Source organism: Hyperolius riggenbachi, chromosome 9 (genome assembly GCF_040937935.1).
Source record: "Hyperolius riggenbachi isolate aHypRig1 chromosome 9, aHypRig1.pri, whole genome shotgun sequence".
Classification (NCBI taxonomy): Eukaryota; Metazoa; Chordata; class Amphibia; order Anura; family Hyperoliidae; genus Hyperolius; species Hyperolius riggenbachi.
Window position 1 is genome coordinate 79,902,783 of NC_090654.1, and position 17,665 is coordinate 79,920,447.

A 17,665-nucleotide genomic window follows, 5' to 3' on the forward strand; every position below is an offset into this window, starting at 1 on the left:
TAAATCCTAGGTCATAGTAGCAATTTAGCATGAATTTCTAGAGCTGCACTACAGTTAAGAAAAGTGCAAATCCATCCCTAAACTGGCGCAGATTAAGAAGTGCTTGATAGCAGTTCTACAGGTGTAGAACTGCAGGCTAGACATGATTGCAGAGTGCAGGCTAGACATGATTTGTGTGGTGCTCCCCCCCCTGCTGAATTCCTCCTCAGAGCCTGCTGCTATCAATACAGCAGGTGTGTTGGTTACCTCAGCAACAGCAATTCCCCTCACACACTGCACTGTCTGAGAGACCTTCCTAGCTCCTCCTATTTTACAACAGTTTTAGAAGGAATCTGCACTATCTAATGATTTCTTAAGATGCCTGAGACAGTTCTGCATGGATTTCTAAAAACCTACCAATATTTTGTCTCGGACACACTTGATAAATCTGGCCCAGAGACGCCTCCCCCTCAGTCCTATCATGTCACTTAGAGGCAGAACTATAGAGAAAGCAGCTCATAGGCTGTAAGGCCCCATCTTCTCACTTCAGGGTCTGAATATACAGAGCAAGTGGTATTGTGTCCACACTTGTTATGGGTGGAGGAGTTATAGTGGCTGCACTTGTTATATGACTCTTGGCAAATGGGAACATAATCATGGGGGTCACCACAAAGGGAAAGGAGTGAACACTGGCATTCACTGAGTGGAGGGTCATCTATGATTCGTAGGTATACCTCTGATGTCACTTCTGCTACTTCTCCGCCTTGCTGATGACTTGCTTAGACCATTTTGGTTCTACCTACTAATTATTTTCCCCGGTACCCGCTTAGAGGGCCGGATTTCTGTGAGGGTCACAAAGGCCCGGGCCTTGGGTGGCTGCAGCCTAAGGGGGCATCTGGACATGAAATAGGGGTTGCTACATAATGCAAGACAAGGTTTCAAATGGAGAGCAACACATGAAAACAAAGGCTGATGGTCAAGGGATGTACATGAAAGAGATGGATGTTATACATGGGAGAGGGGCTGCACATGGAGTAAGAGGCGCGCTGCTGCACATAGAAGGGGAGCCCCAACATACTTGGCCTAGGGGCGAAAAAAGTATAAATCTGGCCTTGCTTACACACACCCCGACCACCAGCAATACAGAAATTAAATTCTTATCAAAAACCAAAGCAATAAAGCAAATATTGCAAACAGGCTGTTTTCTAATTGAACATTCTTCTTGGTACATGGGGGAAATCACGAAGAAATAGAGGCAGCAGGTTGCAAAGCCCTCAGTCTTCTCATTCTCAGCCCCGAGTGTGCTGAGTGACAGAATAACACTCTGTAATGCAGAAGGCAGATATTTAAATCATAACTCACTGGTTATATGTGCGTACATTTTATGTGAGGGCCGTCTCATACATGAGCACTCCGCGCCATTTCCCAGAAGGCCCTCTGCTAATTCCTTAATGCGCTGTTTCAACGCCTGAGTGTCTAATGCAGGCAGGAATCATGTAGAACAGAGTGTAATATTGTAGCAAATCTAATAGTAAGCAGAGCTGGTTCTATAGGTCCCCCTGAGTAAACACAAAGCATATTGATTTATTGTATGCATTAAAGGGACTCTGCCTTACAGTTACACACTCAAAACAGATTGAGAAAATAATAAAATAAGGCATAGGAAATTTCTTCAACAGCTATTGTATGTATTTTTCTCCCCATGTTTACTAGGACATCCTCGGGGCATTCTTCTCACATCTCTAAAACATAAGGGTAGGTTAACTGGCTTCCCTTAGAGATGAGTTTCAGCCATACTATCAGAAAAAACACATATATAAGTGGATAAATACTTGCTCTACATACATAACATATGTATTGCACTGTCCACGTTTTGATTTTAGTGATTTTTCTACAGTAAAAAAAGAGAAAATACTTCTTAGTATTTCCCATTTTAACTGTGGCTATTTTGAAGCCAATCCTGATGTAATTTCCTCCCTTACTCTCCTCTGCCTGATTGTGTATGCATTGCCCACCCTTCACTATAGAAAGTGCATTGTCTCAGCTTGAAAAATATTGGCCAGTCAGAGAAAAACAGAGGTGTGGGAGGGGAAAACAGGAGGGAAAGAGGCTTCAGTCAATCAGGCTGCATTAGTTAAGTCTGAGGGGAAATAGAGAAGCAAAAAACAACCCAACCCAGCATGCCCTGCAACTTCCTTTTTGTGTACCACATTTTGTGTATACCAAATAAGAGTCAGATAAACTGGGGAATGATCATTTATTAACAAGAAAAGTAATAGTGACTTTAACTTTTGGGTTGCCTAGTGAGCATCCTTATTACTTGTTTATCAGATAAAAATAAAGAATTGATTTTTGATTTTATGCCCGACAGTTACACTTTAAGGCTGCTTACACACCAAGACGTTACAGGCGCACGTTAGTGCGCCTGTAACGCTCCCCCAACGCACAGCAATGTAACACAAGTGGGCTGTTCACACAGCCCACGTTGCGTTACATGTAACGCTGCACGTTCTGCGCAAAGTGCAGCATGCTACGGCGTTGGAGCGGCTATAGCCGCGTTAGACTGTTTGCACATGCGCAGTGGGGGGCGAAGAGGAGGCGGGAAGAGCCAGCTACAGTAGCCGCGCACATGGCTACTTAATATTCACTGCACTGGCGGGCGCTGATTGGCCGGCGGGACCACGTGATGCGGAGTGTCTCGCTCCGCATCACGTGGTCCTGCTGGCCAATCAGCGCCACTCTGGGAGACATTATAGGAATCGAGCCGCCTAACGCGGCTCACTCTACCGTCGGCTCTTGCAGCACCATACATTGTGTTAGGTGCACGTTATGCGACCTTAACGTGGCACCTAATGCAACGTCTTGGTGTGCAAGAAGCCAAAAACTAGCCCCGAGAATGTTTTAGGGACATTAGACTGTAAGTTCCACTGAGCGACAGTTAAAGTGGACCTGAACTCTTGCACAGGACAGAAGGAAAACATAGAAAAATCCACTCTGTATGTATTTAGAGAGTTTAGCCTGTCTAATTCCCCCTTATCTGCGTCTAATCACAAGTTGTAATTGTATCTCTCCCCTGGGCCAGCTGACTGCCATGGTAGATAAGGCAGATAAGCTCATTTGAAAGCATGGTATGTTAACAATATGTCTACTTCCATGAAATTTATTTTAGGATTTATATCAGCTGTAACAATTTTTTGTTAAAGGTTATTACCGTATGCTGTTGCATATCTTTTAGAGCAGAGAGGAAGTTCTGAGTTCAGATCCGCTTTAAGTTGCCTGTTACAATTTTTAGTGAACGATTGTGTTTTCGATCTCACTATTCAGATCGTATTGTATGAAAGTAGAGAAGCTGGTAGGTCCAATACGTCCTGAGCGATCACATTATTGGTCATTTTCTTTAAGTGACAATGAAAGGAAAAAAGTACCCCGAATGGGTATTTATCCAGAAGCTAATCCCGTCCCCGTCCACCTTGCTGTTCCAGCACTGGGACCTAATGAAGCATGTTGACAATAGTTTGCCGATGAAACTCAGCCACTATCTCTAAGCCAGCAATATTTTGCTTTTGGATAGTGTGAAAAATGCATTGAAGCTCTATTCAGTTATTATCGATGTTTTCCTCCTCCTCTGGGAGAATTTCTCGCATTGTTTGTCAGTGAGCGGCATAACTATGGAGTTTGTTTTAAAAGCACACCTGAACTGAAAAGGATATGGTGGTTACTAAATTAAATTTCCTTTTAAACAATACAGAATGCCTGACAGTCATGCTGATCTCACACCTTAAACAAGCATGCAGATAATCCAGTCAGACTTCAGTCAGAAACACCGGATCTGCATGCTTGTCCAGAATCTATGACCAATGATAGGTATACATGATGCAATTTTCCATGAGATCGATGAGTTGAAATTATAATTTACCACAAGTCCGATCTGCTCCCGATTGATAATGGGATACATTTTGTGCAGTAGCAATCTGAAAATCAATCCTGTTATCACTCAGGAACAAGTAGATGTACAGAGGCGCCAAAAGGATAAAATATGCTAAAATGTTTAAAATATTCGGGTGGCGGCGGTGGACCGGCCACTCAGAAATAGACTCGATGCTGTCGCTTAAGATAAAGACAATTTATTCACATACTCCATGAACAGAACCGCAACGCGTTTCACGGGTATATTCCCGCTTCCTCAGGCAATAAACAGATAGGAGTACACAGTACAGTCGCCAGAGGCGCTATTCGTGACCTTGAGACTGTACTGTGTACTCCTATCTGTTTATTGCCTGAGGAAGCGGGAATATACCCGTGAAACGCGTTGTGGTTCTGTTCATGGAGTATGTGAATAAATTGTCTTTATCTTAAAGGGGAACTGAAGAGAAAGGTATATGGAGGCTGTCCTGTTTATTTCCTTTTAATCAATACCAGTTGCCTGGCAGCCCTGCTGGTCTATTTCTCTGCAGTAGTATCTGATTAAAACCAGAAACAAGCATGCAGCTAGTCTTGTCAGATCAGACTTATAAGTCTGAACCACTGAAACACCTGATATGCTGCATGCTTGCTCAGGGGCTATGGCTAATAGTATTAGAGGCAGAGGATCAGCAGGGCTGCCAGGCAACTGGTATTATCTAAAAGGAAATAAACATGGCAGCCTCCATATACCTCTTACTTCAGTTCCCCTTTAAGCGACAGCATCGAGTCTATTTCTGAGTGGCCGGTCCACCGCCGCCACCCGAATATTTTAAACATTTTAGCATATTTTATCCTTTTGGCGCCTCTGTACATCTACTTGTCAAGATATCCACCCTTGGTGGTTGGAAGGGTGACAAACCCTCCTTTCCTTCTTCAGAGAGAAACATCTTATCCTGAGTGGGGACAGGTCTAATCTCCCCACCTGCCTATATAGTGGTTGCCTAAACGGTAACCCATGTTTGTAAGTATAATACTTACTCCACACTAATTCTCCCTGATCCAATACATACTACACTATATTGGGCTCTCGGTTTCTCTGTTTTATCACTCAGGAACAGATCAGACATGTCAGAGATTATTGTTTTGACCTGTAAACCTGCAAGAAAATAGCATCATGTAGCATAAGCATAAGAAGAAGCATTTATGGTTATTGTGCCAATTAAATATTTTTCCAAATTTTTAAACTCCATTCCCAGCACATTTTATGCTTTGGATTGTAAATAACTTGGTTTAAGAGGGCTTTGGAAGACAAACAAATATTTTAATAAAATTTTGACTTGATAAGTAGAGATGGCCCGAATGGTTCGCCCGGTGGGTAGTTCGCGCTGTATCAGCTACCCGCACCCACGGCGGGTAGCGGGCACATAGCGCATTCGAACCGCCTCCTATACCTCGTCATTGGGCTAAATTTTGACCCTCTACATCACAGTCAGCAGACACATGGCAGCCAATCAGGCTGCACTCATCCACGGACTCCTGCCCTCCACCCCCCCCCCCCTCCTATAAAAAAGCTGCAGCATAGGCCATGTTCTCAGTCTGCTGATCTTGCTATAGTGAAAGGAAGGGAGAGACATTTGGAGATAGGGAAAGCGTTCGTTAGGCTGTTGTTAACTTGCTCCTTGCTCACAAGTTGTTGCTGAAAGCACCCCACCAAAGCTCTTTTGAGAGCTAATATTCTTCTGATCTGTTTTTGTGTGTGTGTGTGTGTGACCACAGACAGGCATAGATACAGCTCTGTCGCAACTGGGCCTAGTTGCTGACTGTACTGCACCAGGCCCAGCACACTCTGTATTACCATTGCATATCTTTTCACTGTATTTGTGATTTAACTTACTAAAGCATAGCTGTCTTTGTGGGTGACTCTGCATAGATCGAGCACACAGACAGTTGCCAGCCAGGCTAGCTAGGATTTGTAGTGCCACACTGGCAGCACACTGTATTACTATACCATTGCATATCTTTTCACTATATTTGTGATTTAACTTACTAAAGCATAGTTGTCTTTGTGGGTGACACTGCATGCAGCCCACAGAGAGACAGGGACAGTTAACTAGACTGCTCTTTATTGCGTGTGTGTGTGTGTGTGTGTGTGTGTGTGTGTGTGTGTGTGTGTGTGTGTGTGTGTGTGTGTGCATGTGTGTGTGTGTGACAGCACACTGTCTATCCTCATATGCTGTCCTCAACTTCCAACTGTATCTGTTATTGATATCTGTGTGTGTTACACACTGCATACAGGCCACAGTCAGTTGCTGGCCCTTATAGTTCTACTATACCAGAGGGCCCAACCGTCCCGATCTCGTCGGGACTGTCACGATTTGGGGGGGCTCTTCCGCTATCATGGTATGAGCCCCCCAAGTCCCGGGCGGCAGTGGGCAGCAGTAAAAAAAAATGATCGAGGCTCCAGCCGCGCCTAAGTGGTGTGCGGGATGCGGCCATAGCATTACTACCTCCCTCCCTCCTTCCCTTGAGATCTGCCCCCCTGTGTCCCCCGTTAGCAGAGTGCGCAGCGAGTGGGCTGTCATCTTACCTGCGTCCATGCACGCGTACCGATGTCCGGCTTCACTCTGCTTCCTGTGACGTCACAGGAAGCAGGAAGCTGGATGAAGACACGGTACTCGTGCATGGATGCAGGTAAGATGACAGCCCGCTCCGCTCGCTGTGCACTCTGCTTTATAGTGGCATGATGTACTATTTACTACAGATCGTCATGTAGTGTATGCGACCTTATGGCCGCATTCCATTAGCGTCATTGTTAATGATGGTGCATTCTTTTCTGTATGACATTTTTGCGTTGTTTTTTTTTTTTATAAATTAACTTTATTTAAAATTACAACAAATGAAAACGATAAAAGTAACTATATAAAATGGGTACTGTACAATTAATAAACATTAATGTCTTTGTGCAGCCATGGCCTCTAGCTGCTGCTGAATGTCCTGAAGGCAGACCATAGTGCCTTTTAACATGTCCACCACAAATTTAAATTGGACTTCTGTGTTCGAAGTGACATCTGTGAAAAAAGTAAATAGTAATCAATGTACATTATATATGGTTTGTGCGCACACAGTTATTGTCATATGTTGTTATCAATGATTTATTGCCTAGGGAACTTACCAGACAATTGTTCATCCATGTGTTGCTGTAATTGGCCGACAATATTGTTGCCAATCGTTGTCTGTGTTAATGGCTGCTGTGTTTCCATCACCTGTGGTTGTCCTATGTGTGACTGATCGGCTGTTTCCTCTTCGTTGTGTTGGGTGTTGCTTCCATCTTGTATGTGCTCGCTTTCGGCCTCATTGTCTGTGTTGTTTGGAGACACTTCCCATGTGAAAGTGCTGTCCGGTGTATCGATCTCGCAAGAATAATCATTTGCAGATGTCATAGGCATCAGTGGTATGGGCGAAAAGCAAATGGTACTTTCTCCTTCTGAACCTGTGTCCTCAATTTGTGGTGGTGGTGTGTTTGCCATTTCCGGAGTATGGGGTGTGGATGTGCCTTGGTCTATAACTCCGAGTTTGCTTCGGTGTTCTTCTCTGATTTCTGAAATATAAACACATACAATGGTCAAAAAATCTGCTATAATGTATAAGCTACTTGGGTCAACTTCTGTGCATGTATTGTGTAAGTGCGCATCACCTACCTTCTTCCACTTCTTTTTTTTTCTCAATCAGCCACTCTCCCTCGCGCCTTTTCATGTCGATCCACCTCTATTTAATGGTTGTAATGGGGTGGTATTTTTTGTTGGTCTGCAGGAAATGGTCCTGTATGATCAGCAATGCAATATATGCTGCTTTTGGAATCGTGTCCGCACGATGCCGCAGTTGTGGCGCAGCATCGTCTGTATAGGGTATAAAAAAGTTAAACACCATCAGTCAACATGTCCGCCTTTACATAATCTTCATATGTACTATAATTATATATCTAACATTACTAAGATGCTTGTAATGAAAACACTTGGATGCATAGTATATTAGTGTTGTGTGTGAAGCGTCATTATAGTCATACCTTAGCTAAGAATTCCTTCTCCTGTTCGGAGAATTTTGCCTTCGGCATTTTGCTGCTGGCTGCGCCTTCCCCGTCTGTACTCTCCCACAGGAAGTGTGCACTTCAGATACAGTTGACTTGGATTGTGGGTGCTTTCCATAGAATTGTGGGTATTTTACATCACATGATGTGTGCTATTGGTAGCGCTGTATGCCACTATATAGTGGCATTGTTGTCATTAAAGTGAAATCGTAACAGTATATCGTATTGACCTACATATATGTTACTCGTTATGCCAATTTATTGTTGTAACTATATAGAAAGTTGTTTTCTTTTAGCTTTTTGGTCATTTATTTTACATGTCACTAATGATTGCACCACCATATTTCATTACAGTTTGGGACATAAGAGAATGATGGCGTTCACTACGTGATAACTATAAAACTTGAAAAACAGAAGGCATCTGAACGTAGTGGTGCAGGAACATCCAGCACAAACACATATTGCCACTCTATGAATTTAGAATTCTTACGGCCATGCTTCGAAGGGAGAGAGTAAGTATTTTTCATGGGCGACTTGCATTAAATGCACAAATTTATATTTCACATGATTAGTATTTAATGTATTGTCTATTTTTCAGGACTGAGGATAGTATTTTCCCTGAAAAAAACACACCTGAAAACAATGCTGACATCAGGTGTCATACAACGGATTTGGATATGTGTCAGGAAACACAACAATCAGATAACACAACATCGAATACTACCGAACAACCATCACATCATAAACGATATAGTAGGGAAACTACTTCTGCTATGCGACAAATGGATCTTAGTATGATGTCTGCATTTGAAGAACTTATAAATCGATGGAAGCAAAGTCAAAGCCAGATGACACCAACACAAAAAATTTGTAATGGATTACTTCCATTTCTGGATGGAGTTCAAGAACACCTTTTGCCATATGTAACTAAAGACATTATTGATGTCATTATATCATATCAAAACAAACAAAACAACACAGATAACCAACAGCATTGGTCCCAAAACATTGCAAACTATGATAGCACAATGGCTTCCTCTCACCCTCAACACCATTCCTCTCAACCTCAACAACATTCCTCTCAACCTCAACAACATTCCTCTCAACCTGAACAACATTCCTCTCAACCTCAACAACATTCATCTCAACCTCCACTGATTTCTACTCAAGTGCACAGCTCTTCATACCCAGCACCAACATCTACTTACCATGCACCAGTACCGATGCATACAACAACAATGTGTAATTACAGACCACAAACACTAACAATTAAACACACGCTATGGCCCACCCATTCCTGCATCAAATGATGAAAACACAACAGACCAACACACACTTATTCAACACACATACAGTGAAATACATCCACAAACAACAAATACACAGTACACTCAACCAATCACATACCACAAAGATTGTGAGGCCCAACATGCTAAATTTTGGTCATCAACATAGAATCTACTGAAATGTGATGTGCGATATGTTGTGTTCCAACAATAAACAACAAATGTATGTATTAAATTTAATTTACTTTGTGTATGACAATGTAATATCTGATGAATATAATACATGATTTCGATTAACTAAGTAAAAAGTTTACTTTTATTACATTAATGTAAACATACAATAAACATTGCAGTTATGTATGTGATGTAACATCATTGTCATTGTAATGATTTCCTTTATTGTTAGTAGACACATTGTACTGATTAAGCCATAAACAAACAATGTTATTATAGGTTTTTAACCTTGGCGGAATGGTTGGTTTTCACAAAACCGGAAATTAAAATCGGTTTGCACTGCAATGGGAGTAACTAACGCTTTGCGTTACACAACTGCATTGGTACATACAACTCAGTAGATATCTACTGGGCGGAAAAGGATTCTGCACATGTAAACCCATAGCCTTTCCCAATATGAAAAAAAACAAACAAACATTGCTTAAACATGCAATGAGAGATTGTTAGTCCCACATACTGTATGCAAAGGAATGTGGTTAAGTCCCTCTGCCAACGACAAGGCCAATCTCATAGAGGGGACCCTACACTAACCAAAGATACATGATAAAAAAAAAATTTGAGTTATAAATTCGGCTGCCACACCACTCTCCCAGTATTCAAAAAATAATGTGTCAAGGCATTGCGAACACCTAGGGAATCAAGGTCTCCCCTAGGTGGATTGTGCACCATACCACGCATCATAGACCGATCAGGTTCATCAGGCCTAGCTCCTTCGTGGTGTCTAACAAAATTATGCAACACACAAGCTGCCTTAACCACAGCCACAGCATTGTGCAAACTTGGTATGGGAAAAAACAAAGGCATCACTGGAACTACCATAAGATCCCACATCAACATAAATGAAATTTGAGTTGCTATCTGCAATTGCCATCAAAACTATAGAATAATACTTCTTATAGTTATAAAAACGACTGCCACTATGTGGAGGCATAACAAGCCGAACATGCTTGCCATCTATGGCACCTAAACAATTTGGAAACTTTGCATTCTGCCAAAAAGCCTCAGCTATCTCCTCCCACTTGGCACGGTCTGGAAGCTGTAAAAAAGAAGGTGCAAGACGCAGCCATATTGCTTGGCAGGTATCTCTTACTATGTAAGAGATGGTCGACTTACCTAGCCGAAAACTATAATGCAATGAAGCAAAGGATTGTCCTGTAGCAAGATATCTAAAATAAAAAATAAAAAAAATTACAAAACCACAAAACAAAACACAAAAAAAACACATATAACCGTACATACCGCAAAGTTAACAACAGCTTTTCCTCAGCTGATATCACAGATCGAAAATTAATGGGACGCTTTTCAAGATCTGCACCAACTATACCCAAAAATTTATTAAAGCTAAAACAACAACAACAAAAAAAAACATTTGTACTTGAAACAAAAACATAACTCATAAATCACAAACATTATAAATAAACTTTTTACCTCTCAACTGACATCCTGGTGTAATTGTAAAACTTTTCAGGATGAGCTAATAAATCAGGAAACAAAGATCCATAATGCCCCCTCTCTGGAAGCACAGTAAGAAGGGGATGCACCCAGTATCTTCTTCGCCTCCTACGGCGACGCCGCAAAAGGTGCATAAAAAATAACAATGCACCGCCACCAAACACCAACTCCTCATCCTCCATGACGATCACAGGCCTTCAAAACCAATAACTAATTACATTTTTAAAAAACCTATTTATAGTCAGTAATGTGCGACTTTAAAGACGCACGCAAATGACGTCAACAGTTATAACGCAACGTGTCAACAACGTGAACTACTGTGAATCCAAGTGCGCTGCGTTACAATTCACGTTGCTACCTTAACGTCGCATAGTAACGCAACGTCCCACTGTGAACCTAGCCTAATACATTTGTAATGTTGCAATTTTTTTGTGTAATTTTTTGATAATTCCATGCTTATTTTAGTGGTTAATAATAATAGTGACGAGCACACATTTCGCAAACTTGTAATTTCGTATCGTAATTCGCAGTTACAATGTAAAATCACAATGCAAAATTCCAGGTAAAATTGTAATTAATTTTGTTTATTAGCGTAATCAGGAACTGTAAATTTGCAATTTCGCATCATTTTTGTGTCATTTTGTGCCAACTGTAGCGCTTAATATCAAAGCTCTATACAGGCTATTGTCACAAAAATTGCTACGTATGTTAAGAAGGGTGGGAATCAGGTAAACAGTATTTTTTTTCAAAAAGACCTTGTAGTTTTTGAGAAATTTGATTTTAAAAATGTAAAGGAAATATGTTTTTCAAACTAAGTTTAAAAAAACATTTTTCCTTTGCATGTTTAACCTATTTTGGTTCCTGGACGTAGTTTCTACGCGCAGAAACCATGCGCGCTACCGCGTGCTCCCGCGGCCGATCGCGCGCGTGCACGCGCACTCCCGGCCGCGGATTCGGTAGCCAGGGAATCAATGTATCGGGCTACTGTGCCCGATCATTGATTCCTCTCCCCCGCTGAAAAAGCGACAGCTTCTCTCAGAAGCTGCGCCTTTTCTGGCCGTTCCCTTCCCGATGCGTCACTGTAAGCGTATGTTACGCTTAGAGTGACGTCATGTAAACAAACTCATAGCCGCCATCTTGTGGCCAAAAAGTAATACCACACCTGTAAAAAAAATTTTTTTTAAATTAACACACATTTACATTATAAATCTATTGTTTACCTCCCACCCTCCCAAAACTACCCAAATAAAATGTTTACAATAAAAAAAACAAAACATTACAATAAAAAAAAAATGTAAATATTTACCTAAGGGTCTAAACTTTTTAAATATCAATGTAAAGATGAAATATTTCTATATTTTTTTTATTTTAAACTTGTAAATAGTGATAGATGCAAAACGGAAAAAATGCACCTTTATTTCCAAATAAAATATTGTCGCCATACATTGTGATAGGGACATAATTTTAACAGTGTTATAACCGGGACATATGGGCAAATACAATACGTGAGTTTTAATTATGGAGGCATGTATTATTTTAAAACTATAATGGCTGAAAACTGAGAAATAATGAATTTTTTCCGTTTTTTCTTATTCTTCCTGTTAAAATGCATTTACAGTAAAGTGGCTCTTAGCAAAATGTACCCCCCAAAGAAAGCCTAATTGGTGGCGGAAAAAACAAGATATAGATCAGTGCATTGTGATAAGTAGTGATAAAGTTATAGGCTAATGAATGGGAGGTGAACATTTATCACGTGAAAACGACGGAACCTGAATGAGTTAAAATCACTTTTCTCGAAAACTAAAAGGTCTTCTTGAAAAATTATTTTTTGCCTTGTGACCACCCAGCTCCTTAACATGGGTAGCAATTTTGGTGATGATAGCCTGAATGGAGTCTTTGCTATTAAACGCTAAATTTGGTATGAAATGACGTAAAAAGTATGCAAAGTTGCGAAATTAGAGTTCCTAATTATGTTTACAAATGAAATTAGTTATGATTTTACCTAAAATTTTGCATTACAATTTTGCATCGTAATTACGAATTACTATACGAAATTACAATTATGCGAAATTTGTGCTCATCACTAGTATTAACCACTATAGTAAGCATGGAATCACATAAAATTATACAAAAATTTGCAAAATTACAAATGGATTCCACAAAATCAGTTAAATGTCCAAATCGTAATTACGTATGGTTGTAATTGCAAAAATTTACATTAAATTTCACGTACTCGTAATTACTAGATTATGATCATCACTAACCACAACTCAAATCACATATGTGGTTGATTATCACCACTAAAAGTGCATAATTACAGCAGAAGTAGAAGGTGAGGACTCTTTTTCCGAGGTCCATTTGAGGCCACAATCTCCTGTTGCTATGCCTTTGTTTCCTATAATGATGAAAGTGAGGGAACAGAAAGGATTCACTTTCAAACAATCTTCTTGCACATGAAGATGGTGGAGAAGGATGTGATGAGAGTGTCATTTAATTGTCTAAAAAAACAGATAAGTCAGAGACACTAAACTAACAATAACGATACCCAGTACATGGAGGCTGCTTTGTGGTTTATAGATAGGCTGAGCTCATAGAAGAATTGTCACCTTGACTGTCGGGGAGAAGGTAATGATCCTTCAAAGATTGCAGACATTGCAGCAATTTTCCAGCATCTTCCTCGTGAATAGACAGACTGCATTTTTAGGTTTATTGGTTCGTTTGGGGCATCTGAAATTGCCAATATCCCGAGCACTCACAAATCCAGCCCTGATGAGCTTCTGCTTAGCACGATACATTTGTTTAACGATCTCAGAAGTAATAAGACTGTTGATTTTTCACAGGACCAGAAAACGGAGGAACAGATGTGCTGCATGTGGGTGACTGTGTAGAGAACCAGAGAAATAAGAGAGAGAGAGAGTGAAGAGAGAGATAGAGAGAGAAGAGAGAGAGAGAGAGGAGAGAGAGAGAGATAAGAGAGAGAGATAAGAGAGAGAGAGAGAGAGAGAGAGAGAGAGAAAGGAAAGAAAAATAAAGAAATGAGAAAGAGACAGAAAGCAAGGGAGATAAAATCAGAAGGAGAGAAAAGAGAGATAGGTGATAATCAATGCTGGATTTATACATTTTGTGCCCCTAGGCCAAGTTTTTTGTGGCTCTCCTTGCATGTGCATCACCCCCCATCCTATCCCAAGGCCGCAAAGACTATGGCCTAGAGCACCAGGAAGCAAGGGGCGGGAAGTGGGCTGTCACACACAGGAAGTTAAACTGCCAAACATGTAAGCCACAGTAATCACAGACCCGGTACGAGGTCCCCCTGCTGCCACAGGGCAGCAGTCGAGCACAGCACAGTATGGGGAATCACAGGACAGGGGAGCAAAGGATGAGGGTGCTCAAGACCAGGGGAGACACAGTTGGTGGGGTGGGGTTGACAGTGGGCCTTTGGCGTTAAAATGTACAAATCCGTTCCTGCTGTAATCTCTGGCTATTAATTAGTAAACATATTTCTCATGCTTTGTGATGATAACTTTACTGAGTACTTTCATAGTAAAGGATAAACTTACCCACCAGTGAGGAGTAAGCAGGCGAGATGGTGAAGAAGTTGATAAACATCCTAACGTACGAAATGGTAAAAATTGACAGCTTTGTCTTCTTCTGCACCTCTGCTTGGCATTTTGTTTCTACAAAAAAAATAACTTTTATAAACACTGAAATAAATGTGTGCAGACTGAAATATTTCAGGCAGTCCTTTGGTTAGAGAGAGAGAACTGTCAAATTTAGATAAACTTTAAGATTGAAACACAAAGACGGTAGAGCGTGGGTAGTGTCTCTTTGTCAGAAATAGAAGCCTTGCAAGAAATCTGAAGATTTTACTTGATTATTTGTCGGTAAATAATCTGTTTTAAAGAGAAACTGAATGCAAGTACTTTGTTTCTTTATTTTAACTGTCTGGAATCTCTCAGCTTGCTATTATTTGTGTATTCTGTGTCACAAATGAAGTGTCTGACATGCATGCTTCAGTGTTGCATGGTGTCTAAATACTCCTGTCTCAATTCCATAAGCAGCAAATTTGGACTAATAGACGCACCCGCCCCTAATGCAAATATCAGCTATTAGACGCCCCAAGCAGAAATTTGGGTACACAATAATTATCGTTTTGAAAATTACAACCTTATAGTTTTGTTTTTTGTTTTTTTTTTTTAGTTCTGAAAATTAGAATGTTACAGTTTTTTACATTTTTAATGTTTTGTATTTACAAATTATTTATTTTTGAAAATTAGTGTTTTGAAATTTATCGTTCTGAATATTATAAGGTTAGTAAGAGGGGTTTTAGGGTTAGGCATTAGGAAGGGGGAGTTTAGTGTTAGGTGTAAAGAAGGGGGCTTTAAGGGTTAGGTGTTAGAAAGGGGGGTTTTAGGATTAGACTATAGGAAGGGGGAGGGGGAGTTTAGGATTAGGTGTCTGGATGGGGGTTTTAGGGATAGGCTACAGAAAGGGGGGTTTTAAGGTTAGGCTAACAAGTCCATCACCATAGTTCCACACATGTACTATTAAAAAGATCTGTTATTGCAATTCGACCTTATGTATGAATCTTTTTCTTCACCTCAATCTTGGTTATTGTGTGGACTGATTATTCGTAAAAACTTTTCCTCAAATAAAAACAGAGGGACACAGTATAGTGTAATATTGCCAGTTATTTTATCACCAGATGTGTCATCCTTGCCTGTGATCACCCTTTTGCATGCATACACTCCCTCACACAAACCAATTAAATAGCGCCCACCAATTTCTGCGGCTGACCACATTACAGACCAGCAAAACTCACTTCGCTTTGGGGTGTCTTCCCCTTTTAAATCAGATCTTCCTCAATGGCATCGCATGTAAAATGAAGGAATAGTACATAGCGTAATACTGCACATACATCCTCAATTCATCATGTGCTCATCACGCATGCACATCCCGTGAGTGGTAACTTTCACCTTCACTTCTACCACCACATTAACATGAAGCTGCTCACCAGATTCCTAGACTGACCCCTAACAGACCATCTGACTTGCTTATGCCCCAATACGGGCAAATCCTCAGTGGGCAGTATTCATCATCACCGCTTCATCTCCTCAAAATAAACTCTGAGACTGGTTTAACACAGGAAACCAGCGTCTGCAATGCTTTGCATCGTGCCCGATGCACCGCATCGCACAGTCAAAAACTGGCCACCGGCCAAGCAGGAAGTGACATGTACATGACACATGCTTGCCATCACTTCCTGCTTCGGGTATGCGGAAGTATAAATGCACTTGCGTGCATGCATGCCGCAAATTCGCGTCGGTAATCTTTTACCATCCACGTGTCGCCATAGACTAACATGACTTCCGGGCTGGCGCAGATTGCTGCAACTCGATGCAGCGCTGCAGCGTTAACATAGTTCTTGACCTGCGTCAGGGATGTGGCAAAACCGTCACTTCCGTTGCGTCCCAGTATGAAAGTCTCCAGTCCCAGTCCCAGTATGAAAGTCTCCATTGCACGGCGGTGGGGTGCGATAAAAATACTGCACCAGCTTGGTGTGAAAGGGCCCAGAAGTATACTACCATAGTGTAACTCTAGGATGATGGACTTTTAGTTCTTATACTTTTTCTATGTCATCACTGGTTTCTGTTAAGTGCTCGACTGCTGCATTAACAACTGTTTAGGATTGTTAGAGAAGCCATCCAGAAATTAGAAGTGGTTTGATAAGTATAGTGTTAGGTGGTGGAGTGAATTGCTTTGCTTACAATTTAATGATCTCTGTGGAATGTTTGGTTAGTGAGAATTCTGCAGCTAGTATCAAATATACCTGGACTCCCATTAAGGGCGCTTTTAGGCATAGGCAGTACAGGCCATTGCCTGGAGTGCCATTGGTCCTGGGGGTGCCATGTTGATGGATTAAACCCCGGCCCCAGACTAAGCCCCGCCCCCGGACTAAGCCCTGTCCCCGTGGGTGTTCTATTACATGCTTCTGCTGCATCTGCTTAGCAGTAACAATGCATCTGCTTAGCAGTAACAAAGTAGCGAGCAGAAAAAAGTTAATATACGCTCGACCCCCTCTAAATCATACCAGTCGGTGCAGGATCTGGTGAGCCAGGCCAATCCACATAAGTAAGCAAGGAAGGATCCGCAAACCAGACATCTGCTACAGTGGGCTCAGACCCCTGCGGCTTCCCAACCTGCAACTACTGTCATTGTCACAAAAGGTGTACTTCAGTTTTTTCGTTCACAACTAATAGTAGCTTTCCTATTAAAGGGGCACGATGCAAAAAATTGTAAAGTTTAAAGTATGCGCAAACATATACAAATAAGAAGTACGTTTTTTCCAGAGTAAAATGAGTCATGAATTACCTTTCTCCTATGTTGCTGTCACTTACAGTAGCAAGTAGAAATGTGACAGAAGTGACAGGTTTTGGACTAGTCCATCTCTTCTAGTGGGATTCTCAGGGATTTATTTATTTTCAAAAGCACTTAGTGAATAGCAGTTGCTCTGCCCAACTGCCAAAAAACTGTGTGGTGAGCAGGGAAGCTGGCCAGCATCATTGTTTAAATGCTTTTTAGGTAATATCTTTATAAACAATAAAAGCCTTGCTGAGAATCCCCTATGAAGAGATGGACTAGTCTAGTCCAAAACCTGTCGCTTCTGTCAGATTTCTACTACCTACTGTAAGTGACAGCAACATAGGAGAAAAGTTATTTATGGCTCATT